Genomic DNA, 20608 nt, shown 5'->3' with positions numbered 1-20608 from the left:
AACTTGTAAGAAAGGCACAAACTGTGGTAACTTGGAAACGTAAATCAAATTGCAAAAACAGATAGATTTCATAAATCTGAGAGTATTTTTGGATTCTTTTGTTTCTTCTTATTATAAATAGCCTGCCATTTGTATCCAAGGGCATTTTTGTTCATCCTTATGTGGGCGGCATAATTACACAGAATACTTCAATACTTAAAAATCTTTATGTAAGTGTGAGATTACAATCAGAACTTGATGTCGCCTATAGTCAGGGTCTGATTAATATACTTGTATTAAATGTCAAAAATAGGATTTAATGTTCTCTTTCTAAAAATAGAAGCTAATAAAATGAAATAATTAAGCTTATAATTAAGAACACAGATACTCCTCAGTCTTTGTCTTCTTAGTGGGTAACTAATTCAGGCGACACTTAGAAGTCTTGAAAAATAAGTTTTGAAGGTTGTGCACACTCTCTCAATGGGGTCTTAAAATAAATGGGTACTGTCTACAAATAATATTTACCAAGAGACAATGTCTTTCTTTAACTCCCCCCCACCCCACCCAAGAATTGTCTGTAATACTCATTAGTTTTCACATACTCTGTGCTGTCTCTACTTCTAAAATACATTCCTCTCTTTGGAGAGATACCTTATTTTTCATCTCCCATAACCCTTTTCTTAAATTTTCTTTAAGTCTCTAATCAAGCAAGTCATTGATATTTATTTCGTATACGTTTTATTACTTGTTACTATGTCAGGCACCATAGAAATACACAAAAATTATGGAACGTTTTACCCTTAAAATTTCTTTGAAGAAAGGAATCCCATCTTGCACTTGTCTGAACTAGTGTTTAGTTAATATGTATTGGTTTGACTTGAGATGAAAACGAGATGTAAGACTATATCAGTGCCAAATATAATGCTGAAGTTTATAGTGATAGCTTCTCTATTACAAATTGTGTTTGCAATATTATATTTGTATATTATTTTTTCTATTTCACTTTTTCACCATTGAGTTCATTGTTAGCTATGGGCTTGTGAAATATGGCCTTTATTATGTTCAGGCACATTCTTTTTTTACCTGTTTGTTGAATGTTTTGTCATGGAAGAGTGTTAAATTTTATCAAATTTATTGTGTACATCTATTGAGATGATCATATGTTTTTTATCCTTCATTTTGTTAAAGTGGTATATCACATTTATTGATTTGCATATGTTGAGCCATCCTTGTATCCTATAAAGACAGACCTATTGGCCATGGAACATAATAGAAAGCCCAGAAATAAATCTACACATATAGAGTCAACTGATCTTCAGAAAAGATGCCAAGAGTACACAATAGGGAAAGGACTGTTTCTTCAACAGATTGTGCTGGGAATACTAGATAGCCACATCCAAAAGAATGTAATTGGATCCTTATCTGACACCAGACACAAAAATCAACTCCAAATGGGGATAAAGACTGAAATGTAATAACTGAGTCTTTGAAACTCTTAGAAGAAAATTTAGGGGGAAATCTTGACAATGGTCTTGGAAATTATTTCTTTGATCTGACACCAAAAGCACAGGCAACTAAAGCAAAAATAGACCAGGGACTTATTATCAAACTCAAAAGCATCTGCTATGCAAAGGAAACAATTAACAGAGTGAAATTTATCTGATAAAGGGTTAATATACAAAATATATAAAACAGTCCTGTAACTCAGTAGCAAACACACACACACACACACACACACACACAGATTTTAAAAATAGGCAAAAGTCCTGAACATACATTTCCCCAAAGAAAACACACAAAGGTCACCAGATATATGAAAAAATGCTCAGCATCATTAATCATCAGAGAAATGCAAATCAAAATCACAATGAGATATCACCTCATACTTGTCAGGATGGCCATTTTATATATATATATATATATATATATATATATATATATATATATATATGCACACACACGTACATATTTGCATATATATAATTTATATCTGTATATATGTACAAATATAAAAACAAGTGTTGAGAATGTAGAGATATTAGAACTATTGTACACTGTTGGTGCAAATGTAAGTAGATGCAGTCACTATGGAAAACAGTATGGAGGCTCTTCAAAAAATAAAAATAGGGTTAGTATACAATCCAGAAATCCCACTTATGGGTATATATTAAAAATTGAAATCAATATCTCAAAGAAATATCTGCATTCTCATGTTCATTGCAGCATGATTTACAATAGCCAAGATGTTGAAAGAATCCAATTGTTCATCAATGGATGAATGGAAAAAGAAAATATGTTGTCTAATACAATTTAATATTGATCATATTTAAAAAATAGAAATCATTCTATTTGCAACAGCATGGATGAACCTGGAGGACATTATGCTGAGTGAAATAAGCCAGTCACAGAAGGACAGATACTGAATGATTCCACTTGTATGAGGTATCTAAAATAGTCAAATTTAAAGAAGTACAGAATAGAATGTTGGTTGTCAGGGGTTTGGGAAAGGAGTACATGCGAATTTTTGCTCAATATATATGAATTTTCAATTATGCAAGAAGAATCATATCTAGAGATTCACTATAAAAGGTAATGCCGATAGTTAACAATGCAGTATTGTGCACTTAAAATTTTAAGAGGGGGCTGTGGGTGGTGGCTCACACCTGTAATCCAGCACTTTGGGAGGCTTGGGCAGGAGGATTGCTTGAGCCCTGGAATGCAAGACCAAGCTGGGCAACATAGTGATACCCTGTCTCTACAAAAAACTTTAAAAAATTAGCTGGGTGTGGTGGCATGCTCCTGTAGCCCAGGAATTTGAGGTTGCAGTGGGTTGTGATTCACCACTGCACTCCAGCCTGGGCAACAGAGTTAGATCCTGTCTCAAAAAAAAAAAGAGAGAGAGAGAGAGGACATATCATGGTAAGAGTTCCTACCACAAAAGTAAACAAAAAACACAAAAGAATATAAGAAAACTTTTGGAGATAATGGATATGTTTATTATCTTGATTGTGGTGATGATATCATTGATAAATGAGTATGTCCAAACTCATAAATTGTATACATCAAACATACAATTTTTTGTATACAATTATACCTCAATAAATCTGATTTTTAAAGAAGAAATGATAGCAATAATCACACACACATTCACACAAACAAGCAACATGCAGAAGATGACAGAACTCATAAATGGAAGTGGTTAGTCTGATTCTATGAATCTGTGGGTTGGTATATTTAATTATTTCTAGACTTGTTAGCCATCATCCCTTGAAATACTGCTTCAGACCCATTTTCTCCTTTTTTTTAAATTCAGTTATATATGCATTAGGACTTTTTACTATATTTTCCATGTCTCTTACCCTCTGTTTTATAGTTCCATCTTTTTTTTGCAATACTATATTGTGATTAGTTTCTTCTGAACTAGTTCCTAGTTCACTACTTCTCTATATTTTCAGTTTGCTGCCATCTATGTCCAATATGTTTTTAATATTGGTTGTTGCACATTTTTATTTCTAGAAGTCCTTTTTTTAAAGATAGATGTCATTTGTTTTAGCGTTTCCGTTACCTGTAGATAATTTCAGTCTTGCCATTTATTTCTTTAAACAGGATAAGATGGATTGTTTTAGAATGTCTGACAATACCAACATTTGAAGTTTGGATGAGTCTGTTCCTAATATGTCTATTTTTGTGTTTATTCTTGCTCATGGTGGCTTGGGTAAACGGTTTTTTTAAGTGTACTAATAATTGCCACTGGGAAAATGTTTGTGGAGATTCACTAAAGCACAAGATGAAAGTCCTGTCTCAGGGAAGATTTACATTTTCCAGAAATCTGGGAGCACTACAAGTTAGAAACCTCCTTAAAGCAAGTTCAGGGCTTGTGCTTCATTGGCCCACTGAGTTGTATCTTGGCAGCATGTTCTTCTGCAGTGCACTCTACTGGAAGAGTTTATTAAGAAAAGGTTTTGTTTGTTTTCATTTCCTTGGGTTATGCATAGTTTTTCAGAGCCAAGTCAAATGTCCCTACCTGCAATGCACCATGGTTGTGGTAGTTGTGGGGAATACCAGTTCTGGCTCACTTTTCTTCTGATAGTGTTAATTTTTGAGATTCACTTAATGTGGGGGTAACAGCTTCTCTATGATTGCTCACCTTGAGTGGCTTAACGAGGCCAGAGACCAAAGCCCAAGTTTGTCAGATTGGTAGATTGGTACACGCAGGGCCAAAACAGTTTAGGTATGTGATGTATCCCTTGCTGCTCTGGATGTAGATTTTATCTATCCTTATTTGGCTAGACAGTATTCTGTTATCTCTTCAGCTCTTCTGTGCTTTAATGTTAATGAAAAATATGTATTTATCTAGCATTTTAGTCATTTTCACCTAACCTAGCTCTTCATACCAGAAAAGCAACTGTCCTAACTTCAAAGCTGGGACTCATAACTGATTTGCCTTCCTGTTATGACAAACATTCTATTATTTTTGTTGTTGTTGTTGGTTTTTTTTGAGACAGAGTCTCCCTGTCACCCAGGCTGGAGTGCAGTGGCGTGATCTCAGCTCACTGCAAGCTCCACCTCCCGGGTTCAAGCCATTCTCCCGCCTCAGCCTCTCCCAGTAGCTGGGACTACAGGCGCCCACCACCACGCCTGGCTAATTTTTTGTATGTTTAGTAGAGACGGGGTTTCACCCTGTTAGCCAGGATGGTCTCGATCTCCTGACCTCGTGATCCGCCCACCTAGGCCTCCCAAAGTGCTGGGATTACAGACGTGAGCCACCGCGCCCGGCCTCTATTATTTTTCTTTAACATTGTCCCCCACCTGACAATTGCTAGACATATTTTTACTGATAAATCCACATGTTCTTCTTGCAGGGGTCAAAAAAGACAAAAATCAACAAGAAGTTAGCATGAATAAATGCTTTCTGAGGCAATCCTACTTAAAACTTAATGTTCAAACTTTTTACGAGTTGTACAGAAACAGGGTTTCACACTTGAAAATTTAAGACTGCAATGGGTTCTAACCTTTCAGGACCTTGCATTCATTTTAAATCACAAGATGCAGGAATTTATTAGAGTTTGATGTGCAAGTGATGACGTGCTTAATATGTTTTATGAGTATTGTGTCCTCTAACGCTCCCTGGACCAACATAAAAACAAAAAGTTGCATCTCATTGGAGCTGTTGAAACACAAAAATTTTAATAAATGAGAATTACAGTGTAATAAAATTCATCATTATATGAGGAATTGGGATAGCAGTAAATGTCTTTGGAAACTCATATTATTCTTTTGCTCTCCCTGTTTCTATTCCATTCTAACATTGTAATGAATTCTTTAGGTATTTCTTAGGGGGATTTTAAAATCTAAACTACTCCCAAATCTCCTTTTTTTTTTTTTCTAAAACTATTCCAGGACTAAATTTAAAGATTATCTTTCTCTTTCAAAAACAGAATACCTACCCATTCTACTTAGATTTTCCTTGTACAGAAATTTATAAAAGCTGTTCTGATTCTGACCTTTCTTCCTTCTCTATTTACTCTATGTAGCAGATGCTGCTAGTGTCCTGCCCGTAGCCATTGGCACTTAGGTAAGTAACACCAATATGCATGGAAATGATATTTCTAATGCTAGAATCTGTGATTCTGTCTGAGGATGCTCTCTGGCTCCATCAGTCAGGCTGAAAGTGCCAAGGCATTTCTGCCACCCTGGAGTAGCACTTAACCAATGACTACTGGGTATTGGTGAATAAGTACTCCTGCTCCCTCACTACTTTTTAGCCTGAATAACTGAAATTGGTGTTCTACATGGGCACCCAGATTTCACCGATGGAACTATTTTCTTTTTTGGCTTCCACAGCCTCCTTTTCCTACTTTTATACTCTTTTCCTGAGGTTTTTTGGGGTCACTTCCAAATAACCTACCTGTGTCTAAATCCTTGGAATAAAGTCTGCCTCTGGGAGATTCTAAACAAAGACCTACCCACTGTCCCTCCTTCAAATCACATTAGCATGGTAAAGGTACTGATTACAGACATGCATGATTTAGTGCTGCTGAATTTATCTTTAGCTTTACTGAATCATTAGAGAACTCACAAATATTAGAATTTACATCTCTTTAAAGAAAGCCTAATAAAAAATAAGCTCACTATCTGCTTGTCTAATTTATTTAAAATTGTAGATTAGAGTAGGAGTAGCAGCTACTAGTAAAAAGATGGTAACAAATAATGTTTATTGGATACTTAGAAAATATATGTTTCATAGGTACTAACTCCTCACAACATCTCTTCTAAATTGAAGCTATTTTTGTTACCAGCAAGTTCAAGGAAAAAGCAAAGACAGAATGAGAGGTTAAATAACTTGCCTTAGGTTAGAGTCTGTAAGTGTTAGAGATGGGCTTACAACCCAGTTGATCTGTCTGAGAGGCTGCAGTCCCAAACATCGTGCTCTGAATGATTAAAGTAGTTTTATTTCCAGGCGGAAGCTGAAAGTAAACCATATATGATTCTACCAATATTCTTAAAATATATGGATAAATACCAGTGAGTCTGAGAACACATCATTGTTTTCATAGGCAATTCGCGTGAGAAATAAACAACGTAAACGATGAATCAAATCTTTCTCTTATTTGTTTGCAAAGCCATAAAGTCCTGGGAAACTGAAGTTAGGATTCTCAGGCTCTAGATGTAAGATTAATAGTCTCTTTTTTGAGATTAAGATTTTACCTCAGAAATGTTCTCTCCAAGTCTCTGATTTGATATGATTAATCTGTACACCCAGGATTATTTAATTATCTTCTAAAAATTGCATATGCAACTTTTGGCCTCTCCTTCTTATCCAAAATTGAAATGATCCTGAAGCATTCATGACTGCTTTCAGTTTAATAGCATCAATTATATAACTGTATTCATCTTCTGGAACTTATGGATGTTGCGTTACTCTTTAGAAATATATTAGCTCTAAGATCACAGATTTTTAAAGCAAATATGTGCATTAAATTTTATCTGTTAAGCTTTGTATGTATATGTGACTCTTCTATATGATATAGCATCATTTATGAGAAAATTATCTTTAAACATGATGAATTCACTAAATATAATCTACTAGCTGTTACACAGGTAAGCTCCAAAATTAAGAGATGACTTATCAGAATAGAAAAGAAGTTACTATTTTAGATGATGTACAAAACCACAAATAACAGAAAATAACATTTAAATGGAAGTTAGAATTCATGAATTTTTGCCTGGTCAAGAAATATTGCAAAGGAGTGAAAGGTCATATTTTGATATGGTCTTGAGGGTCAGTGCAAGAAACTTTTTCTTTCAGCAAGATGGGGAGCCACTGGAAAAATATGAGGAGAAGTATGAGATCATTTCTCTTGCTTTTCAGTAGAATGATTGTGGGCCTTAGGTTGGTAGTAGACTTACAAAGGACCAAGGACAGAGGCAGAAGATGAGTTGTAAGACTACAGTAATCCACATGAGAGAGAAGGTGATTTAGATCAGGGTAGCAGCAGCAGAGTGAAGGGAGTATGTAGATTTCTGAACATATTTTGTAATTAAATCTCACAGGACTTGCTGACAGTGGTTATGGGGTTTGAGGGAAATAGGAGTCAAGGATGACATGGAGGTTTGGGGCCTGAGCAAACTGGGAAGGTGAAGCTGCCCAAAACTAGAGATGAGAATAGAAATAAGAGAAGAGATATGAAGGTTCTAGAGAAAAGTTGATTTGGGGTTTAATAGAGGTGCTCTGTTTCTTTTTGGCTATGTTGAATTTGAGATGCTATCTATAGAGTACTGAGAAAATCTGAAAAACTATTCTTAAAAACACCCATGAACTGACTCTTGCAGACTGTAGGACGCTGATGACAGTGTTTTCCTAAAATTCAAATTCTTGTCTCTTGTGTCAAAGATGTTTGAATGGGAAGTCCTTAGCTGTCCTCTAGGCTATTTTATGATATTTTTTAAAAATGAAGATGAGTCAATTAAATGTGAAAAATTCCTCGGTCTCTCCATATATAATGTAATCCATTTTCCATAGGCTTCTCTGACAACAGCAGCAACAACCGCATAGTTATCCTTATTTGAATTCCCTTGGCTGACATTTATTCTACATCCATCACTTGATATAAAATCAATACTCATGTCTCTAGTCACCTGCTCAGAGATGTTATTCATTAATTTTTAACAGGTAAAATCTAACTTGTTCTCATTACAAATGGATAAGTATAGGCTTACACTGCTGGGGTTTTTTTCTTTCTTTTCTCTCGTAGAGAGCCAGGCTGGCATGTTTAAAAAGAAAATGAGCCAAATGAAACTTAAGCTTCACATTTTGGCATGCTTAAAACCCAGCATGTAAATATGGCCCCTGAGAGAAGCAAAGACAAGCTTACAAACAGATGTTTTCACAAGTAAACCATTGATTTTTAACCTTGAAGAGATAATAAAGCAATGTCAGCTTCTCTTTATCAGCAAGAGAGGGAAGTCATCTATCACCCCCAGGGGTTTATGATGCTTATAAATGAATGGTGATGGCAATGTCAGCGTGACACTTTTGATACTGTAAACCCTTAGATCTGTTTGAGGTTGGGATCTTATACTGAGAGACCTAACTAGAAGCTGTGTATTTATAGAGCTCTCCTGCAGCTGCGGATACTAATACATTTTTCTACATATCTTCAAACCCTTTCAGAATGAAATTGGCCAGAGCAGCTCCTCTAGCTTTCAAATTATAGTATCAATTGCAAACTTTTCCAGAAGTACTTAAAATGGTATACATTTTAGGGTATTTTTTTTGCAAAAATATTTTATTTAAAAATTATCAGAAAGTACTAATAGACAAACAAAAAAACAATAAAGTGAAAGCATCTTTAATCTCACATCCAGAGGAAGCTATGATCCATTCCTTGTTCATATTCTTCTAGGCTGAGATCTCCGTATGTGTTTGTGTTTTTGCAAAATATTTATTCAGCATATAGTTTTTAAAGTCATTTAAAATTCTATTGTTTGCATCTTTCAGTATAAACAAATATTTTATAAGTTTATTGTTTTGTGGTTGCATAGAATTCCATTGTATGGGTAAAGTGTAATTTATTTAACCAGATTTGTTCTTGGACAATTTGATTTATTCTAGTTTTTATCTACTTCAAATAATGTTATGATGTGCATTCTTGTTAATTATTGTGGGGGTTTATTGCTTTTTTCTAAATTCTATTAAAGTATAAATATAACATACACATAGAAAAGTGCACATTATTATATGTGTACAGCTCAGGGAGTTTCTAGCACTAAATACAGCTGTGTAACTAGTTTACTGTTTTTTTAAAAAAGGCACTATCCCAAATCCAGAAGACCTCTTGTACCCTTTCCCAGGGGTTACCCACCCTCCAAAGGAACCACTATCTTGACGTTTGACATCATATGTAGGTCTTGCTAGCTTTTGGACTTTTAAAAATGAATTGTACTTTGTATTTTCTTTTATGTCTAGCACCTTTCTCTTAACATTATGTCTGCTATTCATCCATGTTGTTGTGCATAGGTGTATCTGTTTATTCTCATTAGTGTATAACAGGGGTCAGTGGATATCTTCTTTAAAGATACAGATATAAGGTATTTCAGGCTTTGCGGGACACATACAGATGTGTGTCATATTCTTCTGTGGGTGTGTGTCTGTGTGTTTTACAGTACTTTAAAAATATAATAGTTATTCTTAGTGTGCAAGTCATAAAAAAACCAGGCCTCACACTAGAACTGGCTCATAGGTCAGAGTTGCCAACCTCTGCTGAATAGTATTCAATTATATTAATATACCACAGTTTATTTATCTGTTCTACTGTGGATGGACACGTGCTTCCAATTTTTGCTTATTAAGAGTAGTACAACTATGAGCAGTCTTATACCTGCTTTTGGTGAGCTCACATGTCCACTATTTAAGGGGAACCACGTAAGAATAGAATTGCTAGTCATAAGCAATATGTGTGTTCTGCTTTAGTGCATATTGCCAATTTCTTTCCAAAGCGATTATACCAAGTCACACGCCTATACTCAGTGCTTGATTGTTGCAATTATTCCACATCATTGCTAACAATTGGGATTATGTGTCATTTTATTTTAAAATTTTATCCAATCTGATATGTGTGCAGTGGTATCATGTGCCGTCTTACTATTTATTTTTGTAATGAGTTAGGAAGTTGGACCCCTTTCTTTTTCTTTTTCTTTTTTTTTTTTTTTTTTTTTGAGATAGAGTCTTGCTCTGTCACCCAGGCTGGAGGGCAGTGGAGCAATCTCGGCTTCTCGGCTCACTGCAACCTGTGCCTCCCAGGTTCAGGAGATTCTCCTGCCTTAGCCTCCCAAGTACCTGGGACTACAGGCGCCCCCCAACATCTGGCTAATTTTGTATTTTTAGTAGGGACAGGGTTTCACCATGTTGGCCAGGCTGGTCTTGAACTTCTGATCTCGGTGATCCACCCACCTCTGCCTCCCAAAGTGCTGGGATTATAGGCTTGAGCCACCGTGCCTGGACCTTGAGCCATTTTTCTTATATCGATTTGTCATTTTAGTTTTCTTTGTTATAAAAGTCCTATAGAAGGTTTTTGACAACTTTGTATTGACTTGTATGACTTTTTCTAAATTGGTAGGAGCCATTTGTATATTCTGGATTTATTGGATCTATGTGTTGCAACTATTTTCTCCTGCTCTGTGGTTTGCCTTTTCTCTTAATGGTGTCTGTGAATAAACAGACTTTTAAAGTTAAAAATGCAATCTTATAATCAATGATTTTATTTGGAGTTAGCACCTTTTGTATCTGCATAATCCTGAAGATATTTGCCTACTTTTTTTCCCAAAAGCTTTATCACTTTACCATTCACATTTATGTATGATTGATTTGGAAATATTTTTATACATGGTACAAGGTAGGAATCAAGGTAACTTTTTTGCTTCATATGTTTAGCCAACTGACCCAGACCCAGAACTGTTTAGCAAAAAGACCATCTTCTCCCCCTCTCTACTTTAGTGTCACCTTAGTTGTAATTCATGGAACCTCATATATCTGGGTCACTTGTTGGATTCTCTATTCTACTGCTCTATTTGTCAGGATTAATTTTAATTGTCATTTTTAACAAATTCCAAACCCATTAAATAAATAAGTACTTTCATCTTTATTTTGTTAACCTTTAAGATGTAGGGTTAATAGATTTTCTCACCTTATAGCCTGCCATCCTAGAAGTGCTTATATACAGGACAAGACATTTATGGAGTGTTACAAAATTCAAAAAACGTGTAAGTTTCATTGATTGAATCCTTAATCAATGGGTAGAAAACTAGATGATACAGAGATATTAAGAAGATAGAAAAGAAAATAAGAAGGCGGCATAATTATTTTGAGGACAGCATTAGATTCATTTTTCTAGCCAAGGTTAACTCTGCTTCTTAAATGACCACTCTCTAGCAAAGCCTTCCTTGACTTAGACATTTGCTGTCACATTACCCTGTTTATCTTATTATAATTTGTCACTACTGGTATTTTTGGTTGATTTATTAATTTCTTTCCTGTCTTTCCACTCTAATCTCAAACATAAACGTCCCAAAGCAGAAACCCTATATAACTTCTTCAGTACTTTTCCTGCCAGTGCTTAAAAGGATGCCTTTTTATTGTAGGTGCTCAAAAAATATTTGTTGAATAAGTGAACCTGAGACGATCAACAAGCATTATTTTAAAATCACTAGCAAAGGTAAGTAAGTAAAATCACCTCTTCTTAGTCTTTCTTTCTTTCTCCTTCCTTCCTTTCATTTCTTTCTTCCTTCCTTCTCCCTTTCTTTCTTTCTTCTATCTTTCTTTCTTTCTCTCTTTCTCTCTCCCTTTCTTTCTTTCTTTCTCTCTCTCTTTCTTTCTTTCCTTCTTTCTTTTAGACAGAGTCTCACTCTGTCACCCAGGCAGTCTGAAGTGCAGTGGCGCGATCTTGGCTCACTGCACCTTCTGGCTCCCAGGCTCAAGTGATTCTGTCTTGGCCTCCCAAGTAGTGGGGACTACAGGTGCTCTCCACCATGCTCAGCTAATTTTTATATCTTTAGTAGAGTTGGGGTTTCACTATGTTGGCCAGGCTGGTCTCGAACTCCTAGCCTCAAGTGATCTGCCCATCTCGGCCTCCCAAAGTGCCGATTAGAGGCATGAGTCACTGCACCTGGCCCTTTAGGCTATCCATCATGGCAGATGTCTTATCAAGACAGAGAGCTTTTTGAAGACAATTAAAAAATAAGATTCTGCCTTTGCCTGAAATGATGCAAGCAAGAATTTTTACATCATTAAATGACTATTTTTCAAAATATATTTGTAAAATACAAGCAGATTTAGCATTTTTGTTTACTAAAAAGAATACATTTATTTCATGACAACAACATAATCAGTGTTCTATATTTGAACTTTGCCTTTCTCTATACATTAGTATAGATTTATCCCTTAGATATGACATAAGTCCATTGATTCTCAAAAAGGAGAGGAAATATGGGTTTAGGGGAGTTTGAGTGTTCATTGAAGTGGATTTAGAAGTATGAAAGAAGAATCTAATTGAAGGTATATAAAATAGAGATGGCAGTTTGAATTCTGTGGCTTTTTTAACTTTTAAGTTCACAGATACATTTGCAGGTTTGTTGTATAGGTAAACTTGGGTCATGGGGGTTTGTTGTACAGATTAGTTTTTCACGCAGGTATTAAGCCTAGTAGTAACAATTAGTCATTTTTCCAGATCCTCTCCCTCCTCCCATCCTTTACCCTCTGATCGGCCCTAGTGTCTGTTGTTCTCCTCTATGTATCCATGCATTCACATTGCTTAGGTCCCACTTATAAGTGAGAATATGTGGTATTTGGTTGTCTCTTCTTGCCTTACTTTGCTAAGGATAATGGCCTCCACCTCCGTCCATGATCCTGCAAAGGACATGATCTCATTCTTTTTTATGGCTGCATAGTATTCCATCATGCATATGTACCACTAAATGTCTATTGATAAGGCATTTAAGTTGATTCCATGTCATTGCTATTGTGAATATTGGTGCAATGAACATAGGCATACATCTGTCTTTTTGATAGAATGATTCATATTCCTTTGGGTATATACCCAGTACTGGAATTGCTGGGTCAAATGGTATTTCTGTTTTTAGGTCTTAGAGGAATCACTGTACTGTTTTCCACAATGGTTGAACTAATTTACATTCCCACCAACAGTGTTTAAGCATTCGTTTTTCTCCATAACCTTGCCAGTATCTGTTATTTTTTAACTTTATAATTATAGCTATTCTGACTGATGTGAAATGGTATCTCATTGTGATTTTGATTTGCATTCTCTAATGATCAGAGATGTTGAAATTTTTTTCATATGTTTGTTGACTGCATGTGTGTCTTCTTTTAAAAGGTGTCTCTTCATATCCTTTGCCCACTTTTTAATGGGGTTGTTTGAAAACTGGCACAAGATTAAGATGCCTTCTCTCACCACTCTTATTCAACATAGTACTGGAAATCCTGGCCAGAGCAATCAGGGAAGAGAAGGAAATAAAGGGCAACCAGATGGAAAGAGAGGAAGTCAAACTATCCCTGTTTGCAGATGGTGTGATCCTATATTTAGAAAACCCCATAGTCTTGGTCCAAAAGCTCCTGAAGCTGATAAACAGCTTCAGCATAGTCTCAGGATACAAAATCAATGTACAAAAATCCCTTGCATTTTTATACACCAACAACAGTCAAGCTGAGAGCCAAGTCAGGAACACAATCCCATTCATAATTGCCATAAAAAGAATAAAACACCTAGAAATACAGCTAACCAGCAAGGTGAAAGGTCTCTACAAAGAGAACTATAAAACACTGCTCAAAGAAATTGGAGAGGACACAGACAAATGGAAAAACATTTCATGCTCACGGATAGGCAGAATCAATATTATTTAAATGGCCATACAATCCAAAGCAATTTATAGATTCAATACTATTCCTATCCAACTACCAATGACATTTTTCACAGAACTAGGAATAGCTATTTTAAAATTCATATGGAACCAAAACAGAGCCCAAATAGTCAAGGCAATCCTAAGCAAAAAGAACACAGCTGGAGGCATCAAGCTATCCAGTAACCAAACAGCATGGTACTGGTACAAAGACAGACACATAGACCAATGGAACAGAATAGAGAGCCCAGAAATAAGAATGCACACCTACAACTATCTGATCTTTGACAAACTTGACAAAAATAAGCAATAGGGAAAGGACTACTTATTCAATAAATGATACCGGGATAACTGGCTAGCCATATGCGGACTCCTTCCTTGTACCATGTACAAAAATTAATCCTATATGTATTAATGACTTACATGTAAAACCCAAAACTATAAAAACCTTGGAAGACCACCTAAGCAATGCCATGCCGGACACAGAAACAGGCAAAGATTTCATGATGAAGACTCCAAAAGCAATTACAACAAAATCAAAAATTCACAAATGGGGTCTAATTAAACTAAAGAACTTCTGCACAGAAAAAGAAACTATCAACAGAGTAAACAGACAACCTAGAGAAGTGGGGGAAATGCATCTGACGAAGGTCTAATATCTGTAATCTATAAAGAACTTACGCAAATTTACAAGTTTGAATTGTATGAGATAATTAAAATCAATTAAAGGGAATTCTATAAAATTTATTTAAAATTAAAGAATTTGAAGCATTATATTAACATAAACCAAATGCGTCTAGCCTCAACAGATTGTCAAAATTCCACTAGTTCACAGACCACACCTGCTTATACAGAGCAAAGTGGCATGATCAGACTTTTTTTTTCAAACTGATGGAAATGTTTTGCCAATATGAAAAGCTGAAGAACTGTCAAGCTGTGTGTCATAGATGAGTGATCATAAATGAGTAGCCTGTCTTGGTTGCCTGGGACAGTCATAATTTATACTATTGTCCTAGGTTGTGGTTAATTGGATCCTCTTTCATTACCAACATTGCTCCAGTTTGCTGAATTACACCTCACCCCAGCCATAGATAGTGTGGGTGGCCCTCCTAATTAGGATGAGGCCCCTCTTGGTGGAAGTGACAGTGAGAATAAATGCCCAAGAAGATCTTTAATCAAAAACAAAGGCTGCTTAGTGGTTGCTGCTGTTGATCTTTCTCTCCTTGGCATAGCAAAGCCTGTGGTATTTTTATAAGTTGCAGACAAACGCTCATAAAGAAGGTCAATATTATAGTTCATGAAGCCACGTAAGACAGTTGGTATTTAGGGAAATTGTTTCTGGGTTGCTTTCTCAGCTCTGGTGGGAGCCTAAATGACTGCCAGTGTATTTTGGCAGCCATACTCAACAGACCTGCTCACAGGCCAACATATTCAAAAGCTCCAGAAAAAAAAAAAAAAGCCATTTTCCTCTCTCCACCACATACCACACTTCTGGGATTCTGAAATATCTTACCGAGCATTTTATTCAATCTAAATTTAAATAGAAGTTTTCACCACTTCCCAAGAGAGAGACAACAATGAACTAGATGAGAATGAGAGGAACTGGAAGAAGGTAATGCTCCATATCATTTGGTTAATCTATTCTTGTTTATTAATTTATTACATGGAACAGTAAGTTTAATGGCTTTAACTTTGAAGTGGAAAAGAAGCCCCTACAGTATACTTCCAAAAAATGCAATAACGACCTTAGGAAGATCTAGGACAAGGATTGCATATAATATTTTGAGCTATTTTTGAAGGCCTGCTTTAACCTTAGCCTTCAGATTTATCATTTTACATTAGCCAAAATAAACTACTACCATAAGAAACCATGAATTATTAAAATCAGAACAGTTTCCTATATTTATTAGTTTAGTCATAAAATTGCTATTAGAAATAGCATACAGATGAGTTTGATATCCATAAAATCATTGAAACATAACATGACATTTACTACCTGTAGTACATAATTATACTCACATACTCTTAGATGCATGTATTTCTGTCACTGAATCATTATTTTCAGCAAGTTGTGCTGCATTTTCAGAAGTAGAATTTAACTTCCTCTTATCTTTTATAGTTGTAGTCTTGAAAAGGTATAATTTCAAGAAATATTCTTCAGAGGAAAAACGTCTTCTTAGGGTACACATCATTTTTTACTATTTTTGATTTTTTAGTAATTTTACTTCTTTTGTCTTTGTTCATACTATGAAATCTGTCAAGCTGCACACAGTGGTTAATCATAAATACATTAATCTATTGATATATTTTCTACTGCATCCTGAATTTTAAAATAGATGTTATAAATCTCAAAGTCACATGCAATGAAAGCACACTTAAAATACTACTTAATGAAATTAGTCTCTCTCTTGTATTTTTTTCTTTTATCTGTTCACTTCACCTTTGCACTTCCATTGCTTACATTTATTCAATAATTCATATGAAGAAAAGTTTTTTGTATTTGTTTTTTGGTAAAATGCAGTAATGAAATCTGAGAAGCTGAATTTAGCAATACAGATGCAAACTGTGCCATCAGAAGATTAAAATGAAAGTGAAATGTCCTGAAAATATCAGAATCGCGTCAGTAATAGAAATAAATGAAAAGTGAAGACCTCTTTGAATTATCTTATTTCATTTGACTATGTTCCTCCTGAGTCACAAAAAAAAGGATGTTACAGCTATTTTTCTTAAGCTGATGGGCCAAAAGATTGTAGTAAGTATTTTGATGATTGTCTGGTGGGGGGTGTATGTGTGTGTGTGTTTTCTTGATCTTTGACATATATTAAATGCATCGTTTTCTCTGATTTTCTCCTGAGAATACTTTTTTGAAAGCTCAGGTTAAAATAATTTGACTAATAACTTAAAATAAGGGAACTTAAAAGATGCCTTTGTGCTCTACCAAATTAAAGTTTTACAGTATTCTTCACTGTGCTTGAACAGCACCAGGACATGTATCCAAATGAAATATTGTATTAGACTTCTAAATGATTAGCCTTTATTGAAAGGGCCATCCTCCAGTGCAAAAGTATGTGCTCGAATTTTTAAGGATTTGTGAATGAGTTGAAGCTGTGCTAATTGCCCTTTGAAGCATTAGGAGTCTCTGTTCCTCTATGTATAGTCCTTGATTAGAACTCGAGCAAAATCCTGCTTAGACCATCCCTGGGAGGACTTTGAAATTTGATGGCTAATAAAATGAAATGTACGCCTCTGCAGGGGCTCAACAAGGATTTATGGAATGCTTACTGTGCACTAGACACTGGGATTCCATCATGAATAAGACTTGGTTTCTACATAAAGAAGCTTAGACAGATAATTTGAACTGAGATATTTTAATATAGGAGTATACCGTATCAGCAAGACTTGAAAGCTTAGCCTGACATGGTAGAGCCACTTAGCCCAACCTGACCTTTTACATGAGGCTACTAGATCTTCACCTAAAGGGTGAACAATACAGATATTTTCTCTACTTCCTTTGTGCACATCTAATTTCAAAACTGCTTAAAATACCTTTACATTGTGCCATCTTCCTGACTAAAAGCTTTATTGTGGTTGATATGATATGGCACAACCAAGGCTTTTTGTCTCTTCAGAGACTCTTTATCTTTTCCAGAGATTAAATGAGAGTTTTCATGTAACTTTCACTGTAAGTATGTGAAGGGATTTCAAAATTTTTGTTATCTGTGATAGTGTAACTGGTAGTCCACTATATGGGGAGGGTGGGGTGAGGGGTATGTATATATGGCTGAAGAAAAGGTCTCTGTCTCTCTCTCTCATTTTGGAAAGGAGATAGCATTGATCTTGAGGTCTCTAATTATTGTTGATGCAAGGAGAAGGTTGTTCTTATTTCAGATTACATAATTTCCTAATCTTTCAAATGGTGATAACACCTTTTTATCCCTGATAGAGTTGGATATTTCTGTTCAAGTATTGTTACCACCATTATAACCTAAAGTCAATCCTGAAAATAATATTATGCCATAATGATCTGTTGTTCCATGCCACTTAGAAATGTGAACCAGCCAAGTCTTTTTTATTTTTAATCAATTGAAATTTTACTCTGAGAAAGGGAAGAGATTTTTCAATGCATACAAAGCATGTTCAGCAAACAAAAATGCTTTTAGAGAAGACTCAAAGGGTTATTTCTCATTATTTTTGGCATCCATCTTTCCATTGAAACAAGTCACAAGCATATCTACAGTTGATCAGTTGACAGATCAGCAATTCTATTAAGATGAAAACTAACCTTGGACATGTTTAGAAGGAAAAAGGTGTCCTTTGATTTATTATGCCATTTTATGCTTGTGCCATTATTTCCCTTTCAGCTATTCAGGCTATGTTAAGTGGAAACATCCAGCATTTTTAATAAAGTGCTTCATTCAAACCAAATATTAACCAGAAGCATTTTAGAAGAGTCTTCTATTAAAGTAAATGAAATAAAGATCACCCAGTTCTGTTCAATAAGAGAGTAAGGCATAATGAACAGAACACAGCAACATTCTTGCGATGACAAACTATGCTGTCACTTCTTTTTAGTGCCAGCTGAGGTCTGGGTGTTTTCCTCGGGAATTACAGGGACATTTGCTTTTTAGTAGTTGGCAATGCATACTAGTTATTGTGTATTTGGTGAGAGTTATTGAATGATATGTGGTTCATTTGTGTATTTAGGTAAAGTTATTTTGAAAATAATTGTTTTTGCTTGAAGTGAGGATTAATAGCTATTTTATATACTTTGAGATTTGTGGTTTAGTCAAAAGTTAAATGTTCACATTTCTTTGAGTTTAAAAGTATCCTCATCAATTTCTCTCTTCGTTGCATCTTTGAGATTCTATAATCTACTTTCCTCACCAGGCCTCTAAATTACTGGTCCTAAATTATTTCAGGATTTACATTTTACTAAAGAAATATGTAAGATACAGGGAAAGAGTTTCTCAGGTAAGAAGAAATAAAAGTTGAAAAGAACAACATACTTCTAAATACACTTTGACACAAAGTAATCTTAAAATTACAATAATTTTCCATTGAACTTTAGTTTTAGATATTCCACCGCCAATTTATCATGATATTTAATGCTACTCTTTGTTCAAATAGATTTAACTTATAAAAACAATGGTTCTTTAGATACTTTGTAGTTGTGATATTAAAAATTATAACTAAATTTCTATTAGTGTCTACTTTATAACTAATATATTAAAGGTGTTTTTTGTAATAAAGTGATTGTTTCAAAATTCATTAGCACCTTTAAAAATTGAAGCTTCTCATTACATTTAATAGTTAATCTTAAGAACTATTAAGAAAAATTGGTTGGTCTCAGAAATAATCTTACTAGGAGAATATGAGAAAACATGGATATCTTGTAATGATAATAAACTGAAAAATTGTTAAAGTTGTGTTTTCATCACGTGTCTGATGACAATAAATGAAAAATTAAGCCTACGGATGTATTTATTCACTTATTTGACAAAAGCTTATTGAGTACCTGCTGTATTTCTGATGCAGTTCTAGGCTCCAGGGACACAAGAGTTACCAAAACTGACAGAACAGGTCATCATGGAGCTTTCAATGTGGCTGAGGATATCTGAGGAAAAAAATATCTGCTATCAACCTAAACTAAACTTCGCTATCAACCACAATAGGATAACACAGGGTGCTGAGAGAATGCTTGAGTAACGTGAGCTCCTAACTGACCACCACTAAGTATGTGGTTCTACCAAATGAATAAAATCACTGGCCATCCTATTAGTTATGTCTTTACTTAACCTAATGATAGGAAAGGAATGGAACTTTGCCATCAAACGAATACAAGATAATCCCTATTGCTTGAATTCTTAATTGTTTTTTGGACTACTGATATATTTTACTTCATTTGGTACTGTAGTTTACATATTTTAAATAAAGTGTTATACATAATATCTTATATAAATATCAATGATTTCAAGGTGTTACATCCCTGGAATTGTTATATTTTAATCTGCTGATGTTGCTAAAACCCACAGTGGTGGCAATGTTACTAAAACTGAATTCATTCTTTCACTTGAAGGTAGTGCATAAAGAGGTAAGGCCAAAATACTAAATGAAAATTAACATAGTAATTAAAGTGTGCTGTAAATCTTGCACTTCTTATTAAAGTTTAGTTTCAATTAATTAGCATCTTAGAAATAAAAAAGATAAGTTTTAAAGTATTCTAATTTTCAATAAATAAAAACAAAATACTACTAAGATTCCTAGGATATATTGATCAATACTATCCATTAATGTAACTGAAAGTGGCTAGAAAATTGCAGGATCAACTATTGTAAACTAAAATCAGAGCTTTACCTCATCCATAGCTGAAAATATGTATCTCTGTGTTCTGCAGAGCATAAAGCTAGGGAAGTAAATAAGCATTGTGTGAAATTTATGATTAAAATGAACTTTTCTTAAAATAAAAAAGAAAAGGCACTTGATAAGATAGAATGACTATCTCCATGATGTTCCCTCCATGTTTATCTATATTTATATCAACTATATCTGTCTATATTATCTGTATTTATATGACTAGTTAGCTAGCTGTTATTTATCTATATTTAATGTCTATACTCATATCTATAGTATAAATAATTTTCGAGCTATATATGTATGTGTATATACAGGAGTGTAATTTTTGATATAATTAACTGTATGTGTGTATATGTGTATACAC

The 20608-nt window shown here is 34.7% G+C and overlaps 1 long non-coding RNA gene across 1 annotated transcript; it reads left to right on the top strand.

The window, feature by feature from the left end:
- Positions 1–2138: 2138 nt before the first annotated feature.
- Positions 2139–19654, top strand: LOC134761796 (uncharacterized). The gene is made up of 4 exons (XR_010140936.1): positions 2139–2421; positions 5514–5554; positions 11620–11693; positions 19426–19654. It is a non-coding gene; the product is annotated as an uncharacterized LOC134761796 (long non-coding RNA).
- Positions 19655–20608: the final 954 nt, after the last annotated feature.

This window comes from Pongo abelii, chromosome 1 (assembly GCF_028885655.2).
Source record: "Pongo abelii isolate AG06213 chromosome 1, NHGRI_mPonAbe1-v2.0_pri, whole genome shotgun sequence".
Lineage (NCBI taxonomy): Eukaryota > Metazoa > Chordata > Mammalia > Primates > Hominidae > Pongo > Pongo abelii.
The sequence above is the reverse complement of the archived record's forward strand: the minus strand, read 5'-3'. Positions and strand labels throughout refer to the sequence as shown.